This window comes from Pan troglodytes, chromosome 3 (genome assembly GCF_028858775.2).
Source record: "Pan troglodytes isolate AG18354 chromosome 3, NHGRI_mPanTro3-v2.0_pri, whole genome shotgun sequence".
Taxonomy (NCBI): domain Eukaryota; kingdom Metazoa; phylum Chordata; class Mammalia; order Primates; family Hominidae; genus Pan; species Pan troglodytes.
In genome coordinates this window covers 174,197,534-174,223,571 of record NC_072401.2, presented here as the reverse complement: position 1 = coordinate 174,223,571, position 26,038 = coordinate 174,197,534, and the positions used below count along the sequence as shown (strand labels likewise).

The 26,038-nt window shown below is 36.4% G+C and overlaps 1 protein-coding gene across 4 annotated transcripts in view; it reads right to left on the bottom strand.

Annotated features, from left to right (window-relative positions):
• GALNTL6 (polypeptide N-acetylgalactosaminyltransferase like 6) overlaps positions 1-26,038 on the bottom strand; it is a 1,233,774-nt gene that overhangs the window by 496,898 nt on the left and 710,838 nt on the right. The window lies entirely within an intron of this gene.

Genomic DNA, 26,038 nt, shown 5'->3' with positions numbered 1-26,038 from the left:
TAGTTTTGATCAACTTATACTTTCGGCAACCGACGTATGAGATAATGGCCACTCTTTTCTATTTTTTTAATGTTGAAATATAACTTACACACATTGAAACAATCAATCTTGTATATGGAGCTTGATAAGTTTTGACAAGCATATACTCCCTATGTTAGTTTGCTAGGATGGGATGGTTATACAAAAATAGCACAGACTCGGTGGCTTAAACAACATAAATGTATTACCTCACAGTTCTGGGGGCTAAAAGTCCAAGATCAAGTTGCCCACGGTGTTGGTTTCTGCTGAGGTCTCTCTCACTGGCTTACAGATGGCCACCTTCTCTCTGTATCCTCACATCATCTTTTTTCTGTGCACATACATCCCTGCTGTCTCTTCCTCTTCTTGTAAGGACACCAGTCTTATTGGACTAGGAGCTCACTTTTGTGACCTCCTTTAACCATAATTACTATTTTAAAGGACTTGTCTCCAAATATAGTCACAGTGGGGTTTAGAGCTTCAATATATGAATTTTACAGGAACACAATTCAGTTTATAACCCCTCATTTAACTTACACCTTTTTCAAAATATAGGATATTTTCTTTATCTGGTAGGTTTGAAGTTTGTTCATGCTGTTCTCCTGTCATTTTTCACACTTGCCCACACAAATGGCAACGATGATTCTGTTTTCCTTCATAATTTAGTTCTTGCCTGTTCTGGACCTTCACATAAATGCATTTTTGCATAGCATAATATCTACAAGTATCATCAGTGTTTCTGGATATATCATCATTCCATTATTTTATATTGTTTAGTAGTATTGCATTATATGAACATACTGTGATTTACTTACCTGTTTTTCTGTTGATGGACATTTGGGTTGTTTCCAGTTTGGGGGTTTTATTATTTATGCTTCTATAACTATTCCTGTACAAATTTTTGATGTGAATATGTTTTAATTTTTCTTGATATATATCTAGAAATCAATTTTCTGGGTCATAGGTAGATATATGCTTAACATCTTAAAAAAACACTTAGATTTCTTTTTCTAATGTGGCTATAACATTTTATGCTCTAATCAGCAATGTATGAAATTGCCAGATGTTTCATATCATTGTCAAGAATTGGTATTGGAAAGTCTTTTTAAATGTCAGCCATTCTAGAATTTATGTAGTAGTATTTCATAATGGCTTTAATTTCCCATTTCATGATGACTAATGGTATTGAGTAATTTTTCATATGTTTATTGACCATTTGTATATCTTCCTTATGAAGTTTCTGTTCAAGTCTTTTGTACATTATTCAGGTATTTTGTCCTCTTATTAGTGAGTTGAAATAATTCTTTATATATTCAGGATAAATTTTTCAGCTGGATATAAGTATTGCAAATATTTTCTCCCAGTCTGTGCCTTGCATTTCATTTTATTAATGGTAACTTCTGATGAACAGGCATTTTTAATCTTGAGGAAGCCCAACTGATCAATTTTTTTCTCTCCTGGTTAGTTTTTCTGTGTCATATCTAAGAGACACATTTGCCAGCCCCAAGGTCTCCTATGTTTTCTTCTAAAAGGCTTAATATTTTAATGTATGAGGAAACTACTATAAGTACTTTCACTTGACAGATGAAGAAACAGAGGTACGTGATGGTTAAATGACTTGCCTGATGTCTCACATTGCTTGACCAGAACTTGAACTCATGCAATTTTTCCTTACAACTCCTAAGATAGGCTCCCATTGATTATGCTACAGCAGGGAAAATGCAACGAAAGGGTTACATAAGTTTTTGACTTTCAAATACTTTTTCAAGGAGCATCTATTAATATCTTACTGAACATTCATGCTCTATGGAGAACAGTTTGGGAAATGCATGCTGGATAAATATTCATGGGTTGAATTAAATCTCTATAATAGAAAAAGACATTTGACATTCTACTTCCTAATAGTCTAGTCCAATGGCCTAGTATTTTGGAAGCATGCCAGGGTGTTCCATAGAGCTTACATAGTTCTGTGTGTTCCCAAGTTCAAGGGTTTATTATCTCTTTATTGCTCAAATTCTCCCTTTAAACCATCCTTATGTCTAGTAATCAGTAATTTTTTTTCTTTCTTCTTCTTTTTTATTTTTTTTGGTGTGGGTCTAGCAGGCATTGCTGATCCTAAATGGTGATGTTTATTTCTTGCTGTTTCTATAATGCAGAAAACATTTTAGGAGAATTGTAGCAATAGTTGACTTCATGTGATCTTCTCATTATCTCTTTCAGGGTACAGAGTTACCAGATAAAATACTGAATGGCCAGTTACATTTGAATTTAAGAAAACCAACTCATAATTTTTTATGTAAGTATGTTTCATGCAATATTTGGAACATATTATACTTAAAAATGTTATTCAAAATTGATATTTAACTGGATGTCTTGTTTGTTTATTTATTTGCTAAATCGGGCAACCCTAGTTAGGGGGCTAAAGTGTATGCCTGTCACATGGGGAGAGACCCTTCTCTTGTTAATTTAAGGACTTCATTTTTTTTAGTATGGATATTTCATGGCATCCAAAACTCCCCTCTCCTGGAGACTGATTATCATGGACCCATAAACAGGAAGATCTCCTACCTAGAAGGAAAAAAGTACATTCACAAAAATGTTTAAAGATGTTCTAAAAATATTTTGTACTCAGGTCTACTAGGAAACGCTAAGTACCCTATTTCACTATATTATGATTATAACCACTAGGAACAAGAAATGGAATGGAAGATGGAAATAACAAAATCTTCCACATTAAGGCACATTTAAGTTTAAAATCATGGAATGGAACCTAATTAAATGCCAGAAGGTATCCTAACATAATGTTGAGTTTGCAAATTTAAATACACAAAAACAAAGCAATCTAGACACTAAAAGTTCCCTAGCAACATTAACTCACCCACGTCGTACACTGTGCATAATATAGTTAGCATTTAGCAACCAGAAATGTTGCTCATAAAGCAAAATATGTGCAACTCAAGATCATTAACATTTTCCATATTTTTCACTCATTTCAAAGGTTCACTATTCTCATTACACTAATGTAGAAAGAGTTACCCAATCTTAGAGTTAAAAATTCTTTTAAAATATATTTGTTTATCTCAGTCTTTTATGAAATTCATCATCAGCTTGGGTTGTATTTTGCTTCAGCAACACAGAATTTTTTTTGCATTTAGGGAATGTTAAATATAGGGTAAATCTTCAATATTATTTCAAACTTACTCTATTTGTAATTATTATTCTAAAAAATACATCAATATGTATTATTCTACTCTACTTTCTAATGTTTTAAATAAAACTTGGAGAGGCCTCACAGCATGGGGACGCTGTGTATGTCACTTATTTAATGTGTGAGCAGGGGCAAGTTATGTCCCTGTTTCTGTACCTCAGTTTCTTCATTTGTAGAATTGAGATAACAATTGTATTAGACTCCTGTGAGTCTCATGAAAATTAAACCACTTAGTTTCTGTAAAGTTCTTAGAGTAATTCATGGCACATGCTAGAGTTACCTAGAAATTCTTAGTGTTCTCAAATAGCAATATTCCAGATGTATAGATACAAGATTTTATATTGTACTTTCTTATACTTCTACAGGTAGACTATTAGAACTTCTGAAACAATGTTGGTGAGTCTACAATATTTCATTATTTAAAGGCATTAAGTTGATAATTTTTAAAAATTGATGAATTCCTGCTATGGCCAATTAAAAAGTTGTTCACACTTATTGATAATCAATAAAACAAAATCAACATTAAAAGCTATGTGCTATTGTACACCTGCAAAGATAACTAAATTAAGTAAGACTGGTAAGGTGAGGTGAGGATCTGGAGCAGGTGGAATTATCAGACATTGCTAGTGTGAATGTAAATTGCGACACCTATTTTGAACAACTTGTTGGTAACTGTTACCTACTAAATTGATATAGCTATATCCTAAAATTTAGTAATTCCAGAAATAAGCACCAAAAGAAATTATATGGTGATCATAGTGGCATTATTTATAAGAGCCAAGACCTGGGAACCACTCAGATTTTCATTAGTAGTAGAATGGACAAATTGCACAATGTCCATACAATGGATTTGTATGAGGGCAATGAGAACGGAGGCATTACAGCTGCACCCAGTGATATGGATGACTCTTATAACCACAATGTTGAGGAAAAGATGCAATAAAAGAACTTAGACAGTGTAATTTCAACTACATAAATCTTAAAATCAGAAAATCTGATCTCTGGTGTTAGAAGTAAAAGTAACTCTTTCTAGTGGGGGAGGAGAAAGTAGGGCCTCATGGTAGCTACTAATATTCTGTCTCTTTTCTTGGGTATGGGTTACCACATGACAATTCATTGAGATGAATCCTTACAATTGTGCCAGTCTTTTACATATGTTATACTTAAATTAAAATTTTAAATAAAACCTTCAAAATATTTTAATTTGAGAAACTAACAAAAAGTTTTATGATTTGAGTCTGCCAATAATTCTAGCTCCTGGTAGAATTATTTTAGAAACCAATGTCCACTTATAAAGGAAAAAGGCAAAACTAATTTGCACTGTTACCATACCAATTCACCAATATAGTTCATGAGAATGTGAGGAAATGCATGCAATGCTTTAATGAGAAATATATCAATGAGGTAAACTTAATCTTACATAGTTTCCAATATTGAAAGAATCCATGGGTCAGTTAGAATATACAGTTGGGGTGGGAGTTAGAATTGGGAAATGATAAATGCTCTTGTTGAAGGCAATGGCAATTGGAACAAGGCCAAGGCAAGAATCAGATGCTGAGCCCAAGCTGGTACTTTTTGTTTTCTTTTCTTTCCTTTTTTGAGACAGGTTCACTTGTTGCCCAGGCTGGAGTGCAGGGATCCAATCATAGTCACTGTAATGTAGAATCCTGGGCTCAAGAGATCCTCCTGCTACATACAGGTGCATGCCACCATGCCTGGCTAATTTTTCTGTAGAGATGGGATCTTGCTATGTTGTCCAGGATAGTCTCAAACTCCTGGCCTCAAGAGATCCTTCCACCCTTGCCTCCCAAAGCACTGAGATTACAGGCATGAATCCCTGTGGCCGGCCAAAATTTCTAACAAAATATCATAATAAGGCAAATGGAAAGGAGATAAGAGATATGTTGCAAAGTCTCCCATACTAAGTAAATTCTATTTAATAATATATTGTATGTGCAGGAAAATATTGTTAATATAAGCATTTAATTTGTGTTATGATGAATCAGAATTATTCATTTTTGTGATTCAGAATACAATTAGGAAATGTATGAACATGATATTACTAACAGGAGTTCAGATTTTAAGGCAAAATTTAACTCCTCATTTTAAGTGAAAAGACTATTTTTTCATGAAAATATAGTGTTAATCTAATAAGTGAAGAATCTACATAGGTCCCAAGAGACTTTTATGAACAACTGGCAGCTGGATTAAATTAAAATAAGTCAGAGTCAGATAACAGTTCTTATCCAGTTTACTTGCAACAGTTCACTCTATTCAAGAAATAGCAAGACTGGCTTTTCCTGGAAATGTCCAGAAAAGAAAGGCTTTATTTCAGGTGAGGCTGTTCAAGTCAATTTGAAGAAGCTAAACATATTCCCATGGCCCAGGATCAAGTGTCTTGGAAGAAACTAGTAATTCACACCCAAAGCATAAATATTGGGTTTGAACCATATTCAACTTCTAATTGTATAGGCCAGAAAACCAAATATTGGCAATTTCATATGATTTAGCTTGGTATATACAAAAATATATAATCATTAACAAATATGGAAGGACTAGAGAACACATGTTCAATACAGATGATGGCAGTTTTCTCTGAGGACTACTCTGAAGACAAACACTTGGGTATATAAAATACACTATAGCTATACACTTTGGTGATGTGTATTTAATCTAACCATACCTAAGATAACTTGAGAGAAAAGGTACTTGATAATTTAAGAGCATCTGAGAGTTATTAGCATCTGAAAGTAATTGCGGTTTTTACCTTTTTTTTTTTTACTGCAATTACTTTTGCACCAACCTAATATAACGATATTCTCCTGTTGATATTAGTTATCAGTAACCCTACAGGAAAAAGCAATATAGAATTAAAAAAAAAACCCTTTTAACATTGACTTTTAAGATTAACTCTCACACGTAAGTTTTTAAGAAGGGATAATTGATACCTTTAGAAAAACAATTTGTGCATGACCTAGTATATAGAGCGGGTAGACATGTTTTGATCCTAAAAATGTATTTTGTCTTTCAATGTTTGCTATTAAACAAACAAGCAAAACAATCATGAAATTTGGACTTTATGTTTTAGCAAAACAAACATTGGTTTCTTATTAACTAAAGGTTATATATAATTAAATACCTTCAGCATTGACTTTTATTTTTCATGGCTTTTTAAAGAATGATATTTCTAGTTCAGCAGAAAAAATATATATTTGCACTGGCAATTCAAAGTCATTGTTCTTTTAATAACAAGAATCTTGGGCTATAGAACTTTCCGATTTAGCTACCAAAACTTTGAAGACCATAATTTTAGATGCAAAACGAGATTCTTTGAATCTCTAGCTCAAGAAATTACATTTCATTAAAAATGCATGAAAGATGTAACTGGGCGTTGGTGGCCAATTTCATTAAATGAGCTGTGACTTCACAGAGAAAAAGATACGTATCTATTGAGTTCCCAAGGGCTAGATTATTCAACGAAAATTTATTTCTACTAGGATATCATAATGGAAAGTAGCGAGGCTAAATTAGTAAAATTTATTCTGGGGTACAGCTCATTTATTCAGTAATCATTTATCTCTTTAGAAAAAGTATTTACATAGTGAGATAATTTAATGAAAGTTATAAGACTTTCTTATTTCAGTTTTCATTTCTTTTTATACTCCTGACTTATCAGCTTGGGTTAAACTCTTGCACATTTGAATTTTTCTTTACATTCTTGCATGAATTGAGTACCTTAAATTATCTTTGCATAAAACACCCCCATTGTTTACCTTGTAGATATCAACATCATCAACATCCTCATATAGGTATTTGAAAATCCTCAGTTGTGTAGGTGTTTTATTACAATGTTAAAAGAAAGATTTTGTACCCTGAGCTTAGCAGAAGCTAGTTTATGTTGGTAGTATATTCTTCCAAACAATAGCATTCCTCCTACCAAATTACTGTTACAGACTGAGGTTGTTGCTGTATCCTATGGAGTGTCCACAAACATTGATAAAGATGGAAACTGACATACTGATCACATCCTCCATTCTTCTTTTTCAGGAATTTGGTTTTTAATTTTAAGTCGTATTTACATTGTTAGCATAAACATATTTGAAATTTAAAGATCAAATGGACAGAAAGATGAATTTTATGATCTTAAAATTTATTTATATTATTTTAAAAATATTCTACTTTTGTCAATATGTGAATTTTCTGAAGACGTTTAAAAGAACAATACAAATATATTATGTTACTCTGAAATTATATCAAAATTTTTACATGTACCTAATCAATGGGGTGTAATTGGTTGGAGTTTGATTTAAAAGAATAGAATTAGATTCCTAACTTATTCTTAGAAAATAAAGTAAATATTTATAATTTCAATTAAAATGATAGAACATACTAGAACAAAACATAGAAGAAAAAACGTTTTATAATACAAAGTAAGGAAAGTCTTCTTAACCAAAAACCAAAATCAGACACTCTAAATCCTTGCTATTCAAAGTATGTGCTATAGATCAGTAGCATGCACATCTCCTAGAGTAAATTAGAAGTATCAGTTCTCAGTCTTCACTCTAACCAAATCCCCAAGTGATTTGTATGCCCAATAAGAAGTTCTCAACCCTGTCCACAGTTTAGTATCTCCTGCGGGACTATGTTTCAATGTCACCTCAATCAATTAAACCTAAATTTGTGGGGGCTCAGACTGTAGTCTTTTTATAAAAGCTCCTTGGTAAACCTAATCTGTAGATGATTTGGGAACCACTATTCTTGAAAAAACATGAACAATTCAGTCTTTGATACTTGAATAAAATTAAAGATAAAGGTAAATTCAGAGAAAATATTTGCAAGGAGCTGGGCATGGTGACGTACACCCGTAGTGCTATCTACATGAGAGGCTGAGGCTGGGGGATGGCTGGAGCCCAGGAGTTTGAGGCTGCAGTGAGCTATAATCACACTACTGCATTCTAGCCTGAGTGATAGAGCAAGATCCTGTCTCTAAAATAAAATAAAATAAATTTTAAATTGCAATTTGCAGTTTAAAATTTAGAGCTAATTTGCCTAAAACGCAAAGTGATCCTTCACATCAATGGTAAAAAGACTGACAACCCAAGTAACATAACCAGGCACTGACTATATCCTGAACCTTCACAGAAGAGTAAATATAAATCTCTAACAAACTTCTAAACAGATGCTCAAACTCACTAACGAGGAAACTATAACTTTAAATAACAATGATGCACTATATTTTCCCTATCAGACTGACTATAATTAAAAGAATTGATGATATCCTTTGTGGTGAGGGTATGAGAAAGCAGGAACTCTCACACTATCAATGGGACTATAATGAATATTCGTTTTGGATGGCAAACGAATGTGCTATCAACATTTCAAATGCACAGATAATTTGTCCCAACAATCTTACCTCCTGAAATCTTTACTATAAGAAATAGCCATGTAATTGTACAACTATATATGTATATATGAGAAAAATATATGTATATTTGTGATAAATATATGCAAGATATACATATGAGAAAAAATTGAAGCAACCTGCATGTTCATCACTGCTTCAATGTTAATTATGATGAAACTTTACTGTGGAAAACTATCCAGTGGAGAATAAAGGAAGTTATATTACTGACACGGAAAGATATTTGTGATAAAGAGCAATTTATAGATTTCTCTCTCATTTTTGCATTGTTTTTATTTAAAAATGTTATTTATAAATGGAAAGGCTGGCAGAATGCTTGTTGAACTCTTAACATTTGTATTGTCTAGGGGTGGAAGGTAAGAAAGGGTGAGACAGGCACTTTGATTTTTAGCATTTACAGTGTGCTATTTGTTTTTTAGCCCAATTACAATACTTTTGTACTTAAAAATAGATTTGTAATATTGTTTAAAAAATTGATTACTCAGAACTAGCTTGGGTGCATTACTGTGAAGAGAACATTTTGGAGATGAAGACACAGAGAAAACAAGCAACATTTTGTAATTTTTTTTTTTTAAATTGCATTGTGGTAGGTAGAGGAAAAACAACCTACAGAACTTTTAGAATTTCCTTTAAAAGTTAGATTCTACATTAAATTAAAATTAAACACTTTTAAATTTTAGATATCACTTAGTAATTGATCTCATATGAGATAATGACAACAAAGTTAAATGACATGCTTAAGGTAACACAAGTGAAGTTAGGTCAAAAGGCACACGTTAGGCAGTAGGCAGTCTCCTAGAGAAACTAGGGTTAGGAAGTTTAAATTGCTTTGCAGTACAATGTGGTAGGAGTGTCAGAAAAATGTAGGATACAAAAATCATTTATGTGCTCTCTTATATGCTACTTTCCAGGCCTGCAATCTACTGACCACAACACTCCCTTCAATAACAGCCCAAAGATAAAAACGATGCAAGTTATTGCCAGGGACTGGGAGTTGGGAAAAGGAATTGACTACAAAGAGGCACAAAGAAACATTTTGGCACCATGCAAATATTCCATATGTTAATGTTGCTGGATACACGACTATGGGCATTGGTCGAAATACCTGGAACTATACATCTCAAAGGGAAAATTATATTTCAATAATATTGGCTTAAAAATTAAAATACAATATAAATAACAAACAAAACAAAAACATTTACCTAGTACTTCAGTATCTACTTAAATAGTGATTGAAATAATCGAGAAACAACATTAAGATTTTATAGCATAAAATATTGTTTTAAAAGGGGCCTGAAAGAAATCCTGATTATTATTTACATTTTATTGGAAAAACATATACATACAAAAAGATGTAGAGATCTTCAGTTTTTTTGTTGTTTACATTTTTCTGATACTACTTTCTGAAAACACTTAGAAGACTAAATCTAAACATAAACTGGAAAATGGGTAAGATCTAATTAGTTGCTCTTTACATTTGTTCTACGGTGTTGTCTTAGCTGGGCAATGTGAACTTAGGAAAGGATGTTATAAATATGAAAGCAATCATTAGATTTGATTTTTGTTCATATTTATAGAGGCTAAAATTACATTTTCCTGGATAATGGAGTCTATAACTAAAATGTAATTTAAACTTTAGATTGCTCTAATGTTTATACAACTAAAATTAAACCACATACCATGTACCAGGGGCTTTAGCTTAAAACCATTTGTTAACATTGACAATGTGCATTCCTATGAGAATCATGTTAATATAATTGTCCTGACCTTCATTCTCTTAAATAAACAAGTGACTTGTCCCCTAGTAGCCTCATTTTGGTATGTAAATGTGCAGTACCTTCCTTCAACAGCCACATATCACCTGGAGTGGTGAAGGTCTTGCAGAATGTTATGTTTATCTTTTACATTTATGGCTAAAATCAAAGAGTTTTTATAAAAATATAAAGCAAATACGTCTCCAGGAAAGCTGTCAGGTGGAGACATAATTCTTTTGACCCTTCATTGACATCGATATATTAAAACCTAAAACCAAAACCCAAAAACCCACACCATTAATTTATAGAACCTTCTCCGTGTTCTGTAGGACTCATTTTATCTGGGATCCTCACATCCTCAATAGATTAATACACAAGTCATTTGTCTTTCTTGTCTCCAGAGCAGACATACAAAGTCATAGTTTCCATGGCAATCGGACAAGCCCCACCCCGAGTGGTTGTTAAACTGTACAGCTTGCACTACCACTGGGGCTCTTTACTGCTAGAGCATCAAACCAATTTCAGAAGCAAGGCCACTTGAGAATGACAGATTAGCTTCTGGGAAGGTTGACTTAGCACAGTGGGCAGCTGGCTTAAACACTGAGAGGCAGAGCAGAAATATAGATTCCCTGAATGAAAAGTTATATTTCTATCAGCGTTGCGAAGGAGAGAAAAATCTATAGGGTCACAGCCATTAACATTTGAAATTTTTATAGTTAAATTTAATAAAAAATGTCATAAAGAGATCAGGTCACATCATTAGTTCTACAGAATAAGAGGAAGTAAGTGAGATTGTCTTCAGGAGGAAAAAAAATGATCTAAAGGTTTCTGAGTTACTCATGAACTTTTCACATGGTATTGCAGGTATAAAAAAGAAATCAATGAATCAATGTACATATATGCTTTGGGTCGACTTCATAATTAAAATATGCTTCCCTCCCCCAGCTATATATTCTTTGGGAGTGTGCCTGTGGCCCATAGAGAGTGGCAGAAGGGTTGGTCTTTTGAAGATCAAATTGGGTTTATTCAAGAAAAATCTGCTCAAAATAGATGAGCACCCCAAAACAAGACAACTTTATATTGACTCAAGCCCTGGCTTGCATCAGTCTGATAGGTCTGAAACCAATTCTATCAATATTGGTATGGAATCAGAGTTTCCATTCTGGTGCTATGATGATGGCATTATAGGCAGGGACCCACCTTCAAGGCCTGCATTCTAACCGCTGCTCACACCTCCCACCCCTTTGAGGCAACTGATTCCCAATGGGAAACATCTTAAAGATTTGACAACAGCCAAATAAACCACTAGTGTTCACTGACAGATGACTTTCCTATAATAGTTTTGTTGATAACTAGAGTAGTCAAATTCTTAGAGACTGAGGGTAGAATGGTGGCTGCCAGGAGCTGGGGGAAAGTGAGCTTGGGGAGCTATTGTTGAACGCATAGAGTTTCAGTTTCACAACATGAAAAGAGCTCTGGTCACGGATGGGTGATGACTGCACAACAGTGTGAGTGTGCTTAATGCCACTGAACTGTACGCTTAAAAATTATTGAGAAGATACATTTAATGTTGTGTATATTTTACAATTATACATATATATATACATATATATATATATATATATATATATAGCGGAGTTGAAAAACTCTAATAAGGCCCTGAGTCCGAAATGAAGCCTCCTGCTTCTAACACACTTGAATCTAAGGGACTCGGTTTTGCAAATCACATCATGTTTAACTTAGCAAAGAAGTGGCATGTGTAAAGGAAATGGAAAAGAAAGAGAGATACGGATGGCATCTACTCCTAGAAGACAGTCCTTTTCCAGGTCTACTTATCATGGTTGGAAGGCAAGAAGAAACAATCATGGCTACTCTAAGTCCCAGTGATTTTTGCAGGTATAGCAGTCTTTTTTTTTTTTTAAACTTGTGTATTTATTTATTATTTTTTATAGATTTAGAGGGTATAAGTGCAGATTTCTTGCATATATTGCACAGTGGTAGAGTCTGGACTTTTAGTATAACTATCATGGGAATAGTCAACATTGTGCAGGTAGAAATTTGATCACTATTTTGTCAACATCATAACCCTTCAACTAGCATAGCTGCTAGAATACTGTAGGACCTCAATAAAAGTTGTTAAATAGATAAGTAAATCTGTCCTCTTGTAAAACACAGCTCTGTTATGGCATGTGAACTTACTAATTTTATCACATTAAAAATTTCTTCTCTCCCGAGTGGTAATGGGGGAGTAAGTTATTTAACTTCTGGGAGACTCGGTTTTGTCATCCATAAAATGCAGCCTATACCTCTTTCCCCATAGTGTTGTGGCATTATGTACATGTGTGTGCAGAAGTCTGGGTATACATACATATTTATATATACACATGTATTTAAAACATATTCAAAATAACACCTTAGCACATTGTAGGCACTTAATAAATAGTAAGTAAGCACTATTATTTTTTTCATGATTGCTATTGTAATAAGCCTATTCTAAACGAGTAAGTTGCATATCTTGTCTCATTCTTTTGCCTAGTTTGTTACCAAAAAGGTTGGCCCTTCTGTCACTCAATATATAGGCCACAGGCATCTCCTTAAACAGTTTAGGGAAAAAGCTTTTATTATACATCTGTCAGAGTTAATAAAAGTCAGTATATAAACTGATTCATTGATTTATTCATTCATCCATTCACCATGCTTTTAGCAAAGGCCTACAACGTGCTGGCACCGTGCTGGATCTGAGCAGGTCCTGCTTCCCAAGTGTTTAAACTAAACAGGGGAAATAAACAGAGGGCAAATGATTACAGTGAAAAGGCAGTGTTTTAAGTGCCAGAAGGATAAGGGAAGAATTTTAGAAGGCTTGCCCTTCCATGCTTGCTTAGGACCTCATTGTACAGGCTATAGAAATCCACACAAGGATTCTGGGATGCAACAGAACCATGGTGGTTAATCAGGAAGATAATTTGGTAACCGTATGGAAGGTGGATTGAAGTGAGGAGTGGCTGAGCTTTTAAAATGTCTATTTTCTGGTGCTATAGTTAGCAACACTGAAATTCACTCACTTTCTCTTACCTACAGATCTTCACCTTTTTTCTTCACAGCTCTTATAGAGTGAAATAAATTATAAAGTAGAGAAATAAGGCAATTTGCTAGCTTCGGGAACTCTGAACTGCTGTAGCCATATCATATTACCTTTGGGGCCTTAGTTACCCCCCCCACCCCATTATACATTTAGTAATGTCTGTGTTGTCCATTACATACTTATTTCTTAGAACTAAAATTATTATAAATCATGTTACCAATATGAAAGAATTTTTAAAATTATCCACTGGAGGAGCAAAGTAGCAAAGTTTAAGATGTCACATATATCTTAACAGTAGACCATACAAGCATGCATAAATCTCTAGTTTCCCTCTGTGACTATACATTCACTGATATAAGCATTGGGAAAAACCTGGGATAATTTGCAGAAGTATAATTCATGATTCAATAAACATAAATCAAAATCTGAGGAATGTAAGAAACTCTAGAATCTCTTGAGTAGTATGAAACAGATGGCTAGTTAGATTTCACAGGTCTCTATGTATATGCAATTGAGATTTTATTTCTTCACACATACAATTCCACAGTTATCTCTTACCTTCATACTGTACATATGGTAGAGGTGAAATGTTTGAAGAGTCATTAAGATCTGTTCATGCTAGGAAAGCAAAAGTATTCCCACTTCATTTGAAATACCAGAACTTTATTTTAAATACCAAAAGAATCCTCTGGAGAAAAAAAGTAATTGTATTTTCCTTAAGCCCTCTTCTCCTTAGAAGAAGAGGAAGACAAATAATATATATGTATGAAAGGAGAAGGAAGGAATGTAAACTGCTCCTTAAAAAGTGACCCTATTTGTTTATTTAATTGTTCTTTCCTTCCAGCATACCTCCCCACCGTGCAGGTTAACAGGAGAGTTTGGATGAGGAGTGTAGCAGGTGGCAGATGAGAATATTTATAATGGGTAGGAAGTTTGGATTGGGAGAGTCAAAGAAGATAAACAGGACCCTTGAGAACCACAACTCATAGCAGAGATGTGGAACCAAGAAGCCAATCTTGTGTAAGTAAAATCATGGCATGAAATTAGTATATTGTGTTTCCTGACACCAGGAAAACCAGAGAAGACAGGAAGGGAAAGAGGCAAAGAGACATGGAAATGGATCTAAATCTGGCTTCATATACTCCACAGATACAGGTTGTTGAGGAAAAAAAAACCTATACCAGGATCTGGTCCTGTGAGCCAAGTGGCACAACAGCTTTCCGTAGCCACCAGAGAAACTGGCAACTGTGGAAGCAGCTTACTGGAACTAAGAAATCGATCTCCTTGAGTTGAACTCTTGGCTCCACCTCTCGGACATGTCTTTACTTCTCTATTTTTGCATCATAATGGGTACAAATAATATCAAAGGGAAGGTAGTTGTATCTATTTCATAGGGTTGTTGTGAGAAGCCAATAAATTTTTATACAAACTAGCCCTTTGATACCTGAATAACACTCCAGAATGCAAAGTAATAGTATTGTGCAAGCATTGCATTATCTTCATCTTCAACATCTTCATTAGAAGATCCTTTTAACAGAAAGGCAAAGAGGTAGCATACTCCTATATAATTTCTGCATTTCCAGTATTGGCAGTATAGATAGCTGAAGGGCAAATGCAGATGAAAAACAGTTCACTTAATTCTCCCTGTTGAAGAAAAGAGACTCCCTTGAAACTACCCTCATCTTACTCTGTCTCTGTTTTCTCAAACCATTTACTTTTGAAAACTTGTGATTCTGAGTTCTTTCTCTGTCGCTTTGAAATTTATTTAAATCATTTTAAAAGCTAAAGCTAAGTCTCTACGACCCAGGAAGCTTTAAAACTCAGAAATGACTTATCAAGGGCCTGGGAGCCAGCTCTTTAAAATGCAGTCATCAAGGAAGACAGCGCCCCTATCTTCCAGTTTGCATGGAAGCACAGGAGCCTAAAATGTTGGGCACCAAAACCACCTTCTATGACAGAAACAATGAAAAGTTTACTTAGCTTTTGGATAAAGCCAATTAGCTTACACCCCAATCAGCAGGTAAATTTAGGATGAACTATGTGTGAGAAATTGTGCTGTCAAGTCTTCTTGAGGACCACTTATTTTTTATCCTGAGCACGTGCACATAATTGGTTGTGTTTGCTGGCTATAGAAAAGGGTGGGATTTCTTGTTGACTTTGAAATCTTCTTAAAGAATTCCGTGTGATGCAAATCGCATTCCGGCTTAATGATTTTTATATAGCACAGCTGTTCCTTTTCTTTTGAGATGGAGTCTCGCTCTGTCACCAGGCTGGAGTGCAGTGGCACAATCTCAGCTCACTGCAATCTCAGCTCACTGCAACCTCCGCCTCCCGGGTTCAAACAATTCTTCTGTCTCAGCCTCCCGAGTAGCTGAGACTACAGGCACGTGCCACCACGCCCGGCTAATTTTTGTATTTTTTTTTTTTAGTACAGACAGGGTTTCACCACATTGGCCAGGCTGGTCTCTAACTCATGACCTTGTGATCCACCCGCCTGGGCCTCCCAAAGTGCTGGGATTACAGGTGTGAGCCATTGCGCCCGGCCAGCACAGCTGTTTCTTTCTACCTTTGTGGAAAAGTTTTCTGGGTTGGGAATGTAACTGAAAACAAAATCCTAAGTCCCACAACTGACTGAACAGAACCCCCACCTTGGCCAAGGGGACCCCAGAGAAACCCAAAAAACAAAGTTCTCGCCATGATAGGCAGGGAGGTCTGAAATGCCTCATTATGTTAGAGTATGTAGCTAGTCAGGCATGAGCAGGGTAGCAGAGGGCTCCCCTCCCCCACCAGGAATGTCAAGCGATCATCAGATGGTGGTCAGGCGGTCCTGATGATACAGGAGTTAAGAAGAAATCACTTAGGCAGATGGTAAGGGTATAGGAGTCCTCGGTAAGGCTTTTCTCTTTAATGAAAAGCAGCCCCAAATCGTTTTCTAACAAAGAGCGCCCTGTAAAGTCAAGCTGCAGACAGACAAGCAAGCTGGGAGCTTGCACGGGTGAATGCCGGCAGGAACTAGGGCCTAGACATTTTGAAGATGGCGGCGATCAACTGGAAAGCCTGTTTGCATAATAAGATTAGAATGGGGCGACCAGCCTTCCCCGGGCGCTATGTAAACGTCATACCTGATTGAACCAATATGTGAGCTCTACTTAAATAAGACACTGCCTCCTCAAACCTGACTATAAAATTTGGCACATCTGCCGCCAGCCGGTCCTTTCTGCTTGGAGATCCCTTTCTCTATAAAGCTGTTTCTCTTTCTCTTCTCTTCTGCCTGTTAAAGCTCTACTCCTAAACTCCTCCTGTGTGTCCATGTCCTACATTTTCCTGACTGGGACAACGAACCCCAGGGTATATACCCCAGACAATGTAGCTGCTTCACTAATAATAATTGGTCCCAGCCAGAGCCAGGGAAGAGCAGTCTCCCAGTAGAAAATAATCTGAAATTGGTAATCAGCAGCTTCCTGATAAGGTCTCAGGATTTGGGCGAGTGGGCTCAAGCATGTGCACTAAAAGGCAAAATGGTGGAGTTTAACAGGTATATGACCTTCAAGGAGCATTCAACTGGCAAGGGAAGAATGCCTCAAGTGAGCATGCATACAACTTCGGTAAACACACTGCTCATGTGGCCCTCTCAAATGCTAGCAGGCCACTGCTCATGCGGACAGTCCACCCCAAGGGAAGAAGCATATCTACGTATAAAACCTTAAGTCAAAAGGTCCAAATGTGCACTTGATCCCTCAAGTTGCCTTACTTGGCCTCTCAAGTTGCCTACTCAGTCCTCTTCCAAGTTTACCTTACTTTCTTTTCTGCTGTAAAGCTTTCTGATAAACTTTCACTCCTGCTTTAAAACTTGCCATGATCTCTCACTCTGTCTTATGCCCCTTAGTTGAATTCTTTCTTCTGAGGAGGCAAGGATTGAGGTTTCTGCAGACCCATACAGATTCACCACCAGGAACCTATTTAGGTGCTGCGTGACTCTCATATGTTCTGCCAATAATAGTTATACTCCCTCCCTTTTTGAGTTTAAGCACAACTGAGCAGCATTAATAGTAAAATAGAGATCATAAGACTAACAAAACAGATTATTTGTGGCATTAAGATACCAAATTATAAACAAGACCTAAGGCTATGCAAGGCCAGGGTTAAGTTGTACCCTACAAACTATAAAATCTCATTAAACAGGGTTGTCAAAAAATTAACCTGGTATAATATGGCTTACCTTCCAAACTGACTGGTATAGCATCAAAAGACAGACAGTAGACCCTGAAGGACATCAAAATATTTTAGGCCAAAATATCTTTCTTTGACAGATTTTGAAATGACCCTGCAAAGCTGTCTTTTGTGAAGGAAATTTGCATCTGTTGAGAATCTCCATTAATGTAGCCAGGCCTTCCATTTCTAGGCCTTTCCTAGATCTAGGAGACATTATTTGAGAATCTCATACCTTTCAAAGTCTAAAAACAGATATTTTCTGTTTATTCTCTCTGCTGGTCTGCTTCCTATGAGGCTTCATCTATATAACAAGGGCCTTGGCTCCCATAATCCCTTTATCTTAGCTCAAGCATTCCTTTCTATTGACTTCAGGTCTTTAGATAATAGCTTAACTCTCCAAACCAATTTTCAAATAAAGAATCCTTAAAACCCACCTATGACTTGTAAGTGTCCAGTTCCAGATGTGGCACCTTTTCGGGCTGAACCCAATGTATACCTTCCATGTATCGATTTATGTCTTTGCCTGTAACTTCTGTCTCCCTAAAATATATAAAACCAAAACTGTAACCCAACCACCTCGGGGCCACTTAGTCAAGGCTTCTTGGATTTGTATTTTTCTCCAGGATGCAGTTGCTCATATTGGCTCAGAATAAACCTCTTTACAATATTTTTTATTTATTTATTTTCTATTTTATTTTTTTATTTTTATTTTTTGCATTAATAGGAGAAGATTTTGTTTTTAATCATCTTTACCCAACAACAGCACAGTGTTTACTATCATGCACAGGTGCTCAGCTGACTGAGTTTAAATGAAAGCTCCAGGCCGGGTGCAGTGGCTTATGCCTGAAATCCCAGCACTCTGGGAGGCCGAGGTGGGTGGATAATGAGGTCAGGAGATCGAGGCCAAAATGGTGAAACCCCGTGTCTACTAAAATACAAAAAATTAGCCAGGCCTGGTGGCATACGCCTGTAGTCCCAGCTACTCGGGAGGCTGAGGCAGGGGAATCACTTGAACCTGGGAGGCAGAGGTTGCAGTGGGCTGAGATCGCACTATTGCATTCCAGCCTGGTGACAGAGCAAGGCACTGTCTCAAAAAAAAAAAAAAAAAAAAAGAAAGAAAGCTCTGTCACTGCTAGCTGTATGACCTTTGACAGGTCACCTAAAGTTTCTAACCCCAAGTTTATTCATGTCTATAATGGGGACACTGATAGCCTAGCTTATAAGGACATCATGAAAATTAAATGAGATTTTATATATATATATAATCATATATAATCATATATATAATCATATATATAATCATATATAATCATATATACATGAAATCTCATATATAATCATATATATATGAAATCATATATATATATGGCACATTAACCAATGTCTGGAATATTGTTAGCATGATATGGCTTCATTATTGATATTATGGCAATCATAACAAACAATATATATAATTCTGCCCATGACAAGCCAGTTCAACTAGCTTCATAAAATTTAAGAATTAGAAAGAACTCTAGAGATTGAAAGGTCTGATTTCCTAACAATCTGAAAAGTTAAATGATTTAAGAAAGGTTATGCAATTTGCCTGAGTTGGGGCTAATATCATGGTATTTTCACTCCCTGTCCAGTTCTCCCTCAGCTATGCATTCCATTCCCCCTGCAGTTTTACTGTTACAAACTGATACACAGTTGAAAATGTGGAAGTAGAAAAAGAGAGACATATCTTCCCCCCTTCAGTGGAGGGAAAGGTCTTTCCAAGATTGGCAGGAAGAATTATACTGAGTGATGAGAAAAAGAAAGTTGAAACATAAAAAATTCATTCAGCTCCACCTTACTTTATTGCCTGGTAACAACAGTCTATGTAAATTTAGTAACAGGACTATACAAATAAATGTATTGCTGCTGCTAATGACAACCACAATGTCTTCTAAGTGATCACAATGCTAACGGTGACGCTAATAATGATCACATATATTCACAGATGATGGTGAAGTTGATGGGGATATGTTGCAATGATAAAAAAAAGTACCCTAGGAAAAGAACACACAAAAAATTCATGTACATTTTTCCTAGTTGGAGATTCCCAGACCATTTATTCTAGCCCAAGATTCTCCAACTAGGAAAAACAAATCTTATATTTTTTCTTCCATCATATTATTTTACTGACTCTGATGACATTCTTCCAGTGAATATAAGGAGGTTGGCATCTAATTGTTTAGCTAATGTTCAGTTTCTTTTTCTTTTGAGTCCTTTCCCTTTAAATTTTAAATTTCTCCTTGGATTACACTTTTAATTCTACTTCATCTTGTGTTGCCTCTGAGAGGGCTTTCATTGGTTTCTGTTCATATAACGATATCTCTGGCTGTTTGTCACTTCTATGACTCTTTATGTCATTTATATAAATTATAGTCTCCCCAAAATTCAGCAAGCTTCTAGAATGCCTTTATTTTTATTCCCATTCTTAGAAGTAAAATGTTATACTTCTATTTATACTTTGAGTTCTGGACCTTACTCTCATCTATTTGAAGTTTTTTTCATCTATATATTTTTGGAACTTTGAGCAGAAACCAATGGTATTAAATACCTATTCTTTAAATTATTTCACTGATATTTCTAAATTACATTAAAGAGATGTTTTCTCCCACCCGTCATTCATTGCTTCACGTTGTTCTCCATCAGGGAAAGTGGCCTCTTCTCATTATGGTTTGAAATCTATTTTTTTGTTTTGTTTTGTTTTGTTCTTTTGAGATGGAGTCTCACTCTGTCACCCAGGCTGGAGTAGAGTGGCGCAATCTTAGCTCACTGCAAGCTCGGCTTCCCGGGTTCATGCCATTCTCCTGCCTCAGCCTCCCTAGTAGATGGGACTACAGGCACCGCCACCACGCCTGGCTAATTTTTTTGTATTTTTAGTATAGACAGGGTTTCACCATGTTAGCCAGGATGGTCTCGATCTCCTGACCTCGTGATCCACCCACCTCAGTCTCCCAAAGTGCTGGGATTACAGGCGTGAGCCACCATGCCTGGCCATGGTTTGAAATCTTGAGGTTCATTTTACCTCTTCTCTGATGTCTGTGTATATACAGCCAATGATGAAATCTTAATCATTTCTCCTTGAAAGTATATGGTCTTTCATATTTTTTCTACTCTCATCTCTATTGCTGCAACCCTCACCTTGGTGTTTAATAATCTGTACCCCTGCAACAGTCTTGTAACCCCAACAGTCTTGGGGAGGTGACTATTCTCCTCACCTCCAAATAAGTTCATAGAGTATTTCCTAACCAAGTGTTTCGCTGAGGCATTCTGTAAAATATTCTCTAATGTGTTCAATGGCACTTTATTGCTTATGCCTGATTACTTCTGAGTAGTTGTCAAAATCTTGTTATCTTGGTTTCACTAGATTTGTATACTTTGATTTCCATTATTCTCTAGGCTGCAACACCCTTGATATATTCAGACTGTTTTTATTCTTTTCTTCTTTTTTTTAGAACTCTTCTATGCATGTGGTTTACTACAAATCTCAAATCTTATATAATAACACCAATATAAAAAAAAACTTAGACAAACACACAATATATCACTAATTGTATTAGTCTGTTCTCATGCTGCTATAAGGACACACCCAAGACTAGATAATTTATAAAGAAAAAGAGCTTTAGAGGACTCACAGTTCTACATGGCTGGGCCAGGGAGGCCTCACAGTCATGGTGGAAGGTGAAGAAGGAGCAAAGGCACATGTTACCTGGTGGCAGGCAAGAGAGAAGTGCACACCAAAGTTTGGGGGAGCCCCTTATAAAACCATCAGATCTTGTGAAACTCACTCACTATCATGAGAACAGCATGGAGGTAACCACTCCCATGATTCAATAACCTCCCACCAGTTCCCTCCCACAACATGTGGGGATTATGAGAACTACAGTTCAAGATGAGATTTGGGTGAGGACACAGCCAAACTGTATCATTCCACCCTGGCCCCTCCGAAATCTTATGTCCTCACATTTCAAAACACAATCATGCCTTCCCAACAGTCCTCCAAAGTCTCATTCATTCCAGCATTAACTCAAAAGTCCAAATACAAACTCTCATTTGAGATGAGGCAAGTCCCTTCCACCTATTAGCCTGTAAAACCAAAAGCAAGCCAGTTACTTCCCAAATACAACGGGGGTACAAGCATTGGGTAAATGCACCCATTCCAAATGGGAGAAATTGGCCAAAACAAAGGGGCTACAAGTCCCATGCAAGTCTGAAATTCAATAGGGCAGTCATTAAACCTTAAAATTCCAAATGATCTCCTTTGACTCCATGTCTCACATCCAGGTCACACTGACATTTTCCCCATTGTCTTGGTGATTAGCATTTGGCTCCTCATTAATTATGCAAATTTCTGCTGCTGGCTTGAATTTCTCCCCAGGAAATGGGTTTTTCTTTTCTATCACATCATCAGGCTGCAAATTTTTCAAACTGTTGTGTTTTGCTTCCCTTTTAAACATAAGTTCCAATTCCAACCATATCTTTGTGAATGAATAAAAGTAAATGCTTTTAAAAGCACCCAAGTTACCTCTTGAATGCTTTGCTGCTTAGAAATTTCTTCTGCCAGATACCCTAAATCATGTCTCCCGAGTTCAAAGTTCCACAGATCTCTAGGACAGGGGCAAAATGCTGCTATTCTCTTTGCTAAAACATAGCAAGAGTCACCTTTATTCCACTTCCCGAAACATTCCTCATCTCCATCTGATACCACCTCAGCCCGGACTTTATTGTTCATATCACTATCAGCATTTTGGTCGAAGCCATTAAACAAGTCTCTAGGAAGTTCCAAACTTTCCCACATCTTTCTGTCTTCTGAGCCCTCCAAACTGTTCCAACCTCTGATTGTTACCTAATTCCAAAGTTGCTTGCACATTTTTGGGTATCTTTACAGCAGCACCCCACTACCTGGTCCAATTTACTTTATTAGTTTGTTCTCATGCTGCTATAAGAACATACCAGAGACTGGGTAATTTATAATGAAAAAGAGGTTTAGTGGACTCAGATCCACATGGCTGGGGATGCATCATAGTAATGGGAGAAGGTGAAAAGGAACAAGACATGTCTTACATGGCAAAAGGCAAGAGAGAAGTGCAGAGTGAAGGGGGAGAAAAGCTCCTTATAAAACCATCAGATCTCATGAGAACTCACTATCATGAGAACAGTATGAAGGTAACCACCACCATGATTTAATTACCACCCACTGGGTCCTTCCCATGACACTTGGGTTTATGGGAACTAGAGTTCAAGATGAAATCTGGGTGGGGACACAGCCAAACCATATCAGTAGTAAACCAAAATATATATAACCTCATTGATAAATCAAAATCTATTACACTTGTAGGGCCCAACCTGAAAGCCACCTGTCCATGAAGCCTTCTATGAATATTCCATGGATGTTGAAGCTTTCCAAGAACATTCTGTGATTTTCTCCTTGAGCTACTCCTTTCCTAGACCTATCTATTATGGTCTATCATAATCTATTAGTATACAGTGACACATTTAAAAATGAATGTACTGAGATGTACATATCTTAATGTGTATTGTGTATTATCTTCTCTAAAATAGTTACTTCAGGGAACTGTGGTTTAATGTAACGATGTGGTTATTGTTCAAAGGCATATTCTTTTTAATATTGTCAGTGATGAAAAATAATCTTTTGAAATAGATTGGAATTTTGGCCACAGATAAAAGTAATTCATTGTTAAGTCACTGGAAAATAGATGTTTAACCTGGCTAATGCAATTTTCTCAGTGAAAAACATGGTGTGGCTCTGAAGCAATGAGTTCATTTATTTATTTATTTATTGCAGAAATTTTGGGCTAGTTCCAAAGATGAATTCTGACTGGCAGAATCACTGGAATGAATAAACTGTTTTTCTATTACTAATGCAAAGATGATTCTTCATCATAATGCATCCATTATTATATTTATGAAGACATAAGCTTATAAATTTGAGTCCATATATTCCTCCATCATATGGTTTTGATTTTAATACTATTGTTTCAGGTCTATTAACCTTCCTTAGTGTGAAAAATGTTTTAATGTAGGAAACAGAAATGAATTGATTAATTTATTAAAATGTGAGTCTAAACATGGAAGTTGTTTTTCGGATATAAATTGCCCTTGAATGTCGTGTTTAGCTCTTGTCTTCTAAAACTTTAAACCCATGAATTCCACTGACTATATAGATGGTCTTATACAAATCACTTCACTTTTTTCAATCTACATTTCTTCATCTATTAAGTGTTAAGTATTAGACTGAATTTCTACAATTATTTTCAGGTTTGTAAATCTTCAAATCTGTCATTTAGAGGCCAGGCACGGTGGCTCACACCTGTAATCCCAGTACTTTGGGAGGCTGAGGTGGGCAGATCAAGAAGTCAGGAGTTCGAGACCAGCCTGACCATCATGGTGAAACCCCCGTCTCTACTAAAACTAAAAAAATTAGCCGGCATGGTGGTGCACACCTGTAATCCCAGCTACTCAGGAGGCTGAGGCAGGAGAATTGTTTGAACCCAGGAGGCGGAGGTTGCAGTGAGCCAAGATCATGCCACTGAACTCCAACCTAGGCAATAGAGTGAGACTCCGTCAAAAAAAAATTTTGTCTTTTAGGTAAAATTGAGAATTACATATTTCATCTCAAATGATAATGTTTAATATATTCATTACAGAAAAAAGACATACCACTTATTCTAAATAGAGTCAATTTCTTTGAGTAGCATGTTTTTAGTTGCCTTCCAGATTTGCTGCTTTCACAGAAAATAAAATTTCAAGATGAGGCAGATTCTGACAGTGCCCACACATATTCCTGGAATCTTAAAATATGATTGCTTCTGTGGACTTTCAACTGTGAGTATCTGCATGACTGTGTGTAAGGGATTTTCTAGCAATGTAGAAGGCCGCTCTTTCTATAAGCAGGACAGGCCTGAAGTGCTGAGACATTAACACTTCTCCCCCAGCAGCTTCCAGTAATACTTGCTGGGAGTTGGTGTTTAACAATCCCAGCTTCGCACCCATTGGGTGAAGAGAACTCTGAGCTCTGTTTTTGCAGTTCCTCACAGGAAACGTTCCAATCATTTCCCCGTGGTGGCTGGCTTCACATTATACCCTTTATTTGTAGCCTGCCTCCTTGGAATCACTTCTTCCACAGCCCTACTAGTATTTCCTATATCTCCCATCTAAACTAATTACATTTAAATTCTTGTCTCAGGATCTGTTTCTGGAAGAACCCAAATTAAGACCAAGATCACTGCAAAATCACCATATTTTGAATCTACAAAATGAAGGTAGAATGAATCTCAGGTAATTTTCAGTGTGGTAGAAATTAATATTTTACATTATTCCATTTTGAATATATACATGAAGTCATGTTAGTTATAATCTCTTGGGATCTTGGAATTTTTCCTATAACATCATTTCCATGAGGAAATAGAAAAAGCTTCAACCAGGCACCTGATGACCTAACTTATAGTTTAGTCTGTGACTTGGGCCTTGTGCTTAAACTCTGAGCCTTAATTTATTCTTTAAAATAAAGACATCTAAAACAACTTATTACTGCCGAGTGCGGTGGTTCAAGCCTGTAATCCCAGCACACTGGGAGGCTGAGGCGGGTGGATCATGAAGTAAGGAGTTCAAGACCAGCCTGACCAATATGGTGAAACCCTGTCTCTACTAAAAATACAAAATTTAGCCAGGCGTGGTGGCGTTCACCTGTAGTCCCAGCTACTCAGGAGGCTGAGGCAGAAGAATCGCTTGAACTGGGGAGGCGGAGGTTGCAGTGAGCCAAGATCGCACCACTGCACTCCAGCCTGGGCGACAGAGCAAGACTCCATCTCAAAAAAAAAAAAAAAAAAAAAATTCTGGCCGGGCACGGTGGCTCACGCCTGTAACCTCAGCACTTTGGGATGCCGACATGGGTGGATCACCTGAGGTCAGGAGTTCAAGACCAGCCTGGCCAACATGGTAAAACCCCATCTCTACTGAAAATACAAAAAATTAGCCGGGCATGGTGGTGTGTGCCTGTAATCCCTGCTGCTCAGGAGGCTGAGGCAGGAGAATTGCTTGAACCCGGGAGGTGGAGGTTGTGGTGAGCCGAGATCATACCACTGCATTCCAGCCTGGCAACACAGCAAGACTCCATCTCAAAAAAAAAAAAAAAAAAAAAAAAAAAAAAAAAAAAAATCTACAAAAATGTAATGTTTTTAAACAGTGATATTCAATTCATTTCAGCTTTTTCATTCACTCTTGCTTTCAAGACTGTTTTTTCTTTTTGGCTTGAATAACAATATTATGCAATCTCTTCCCCTTTTCTTTTT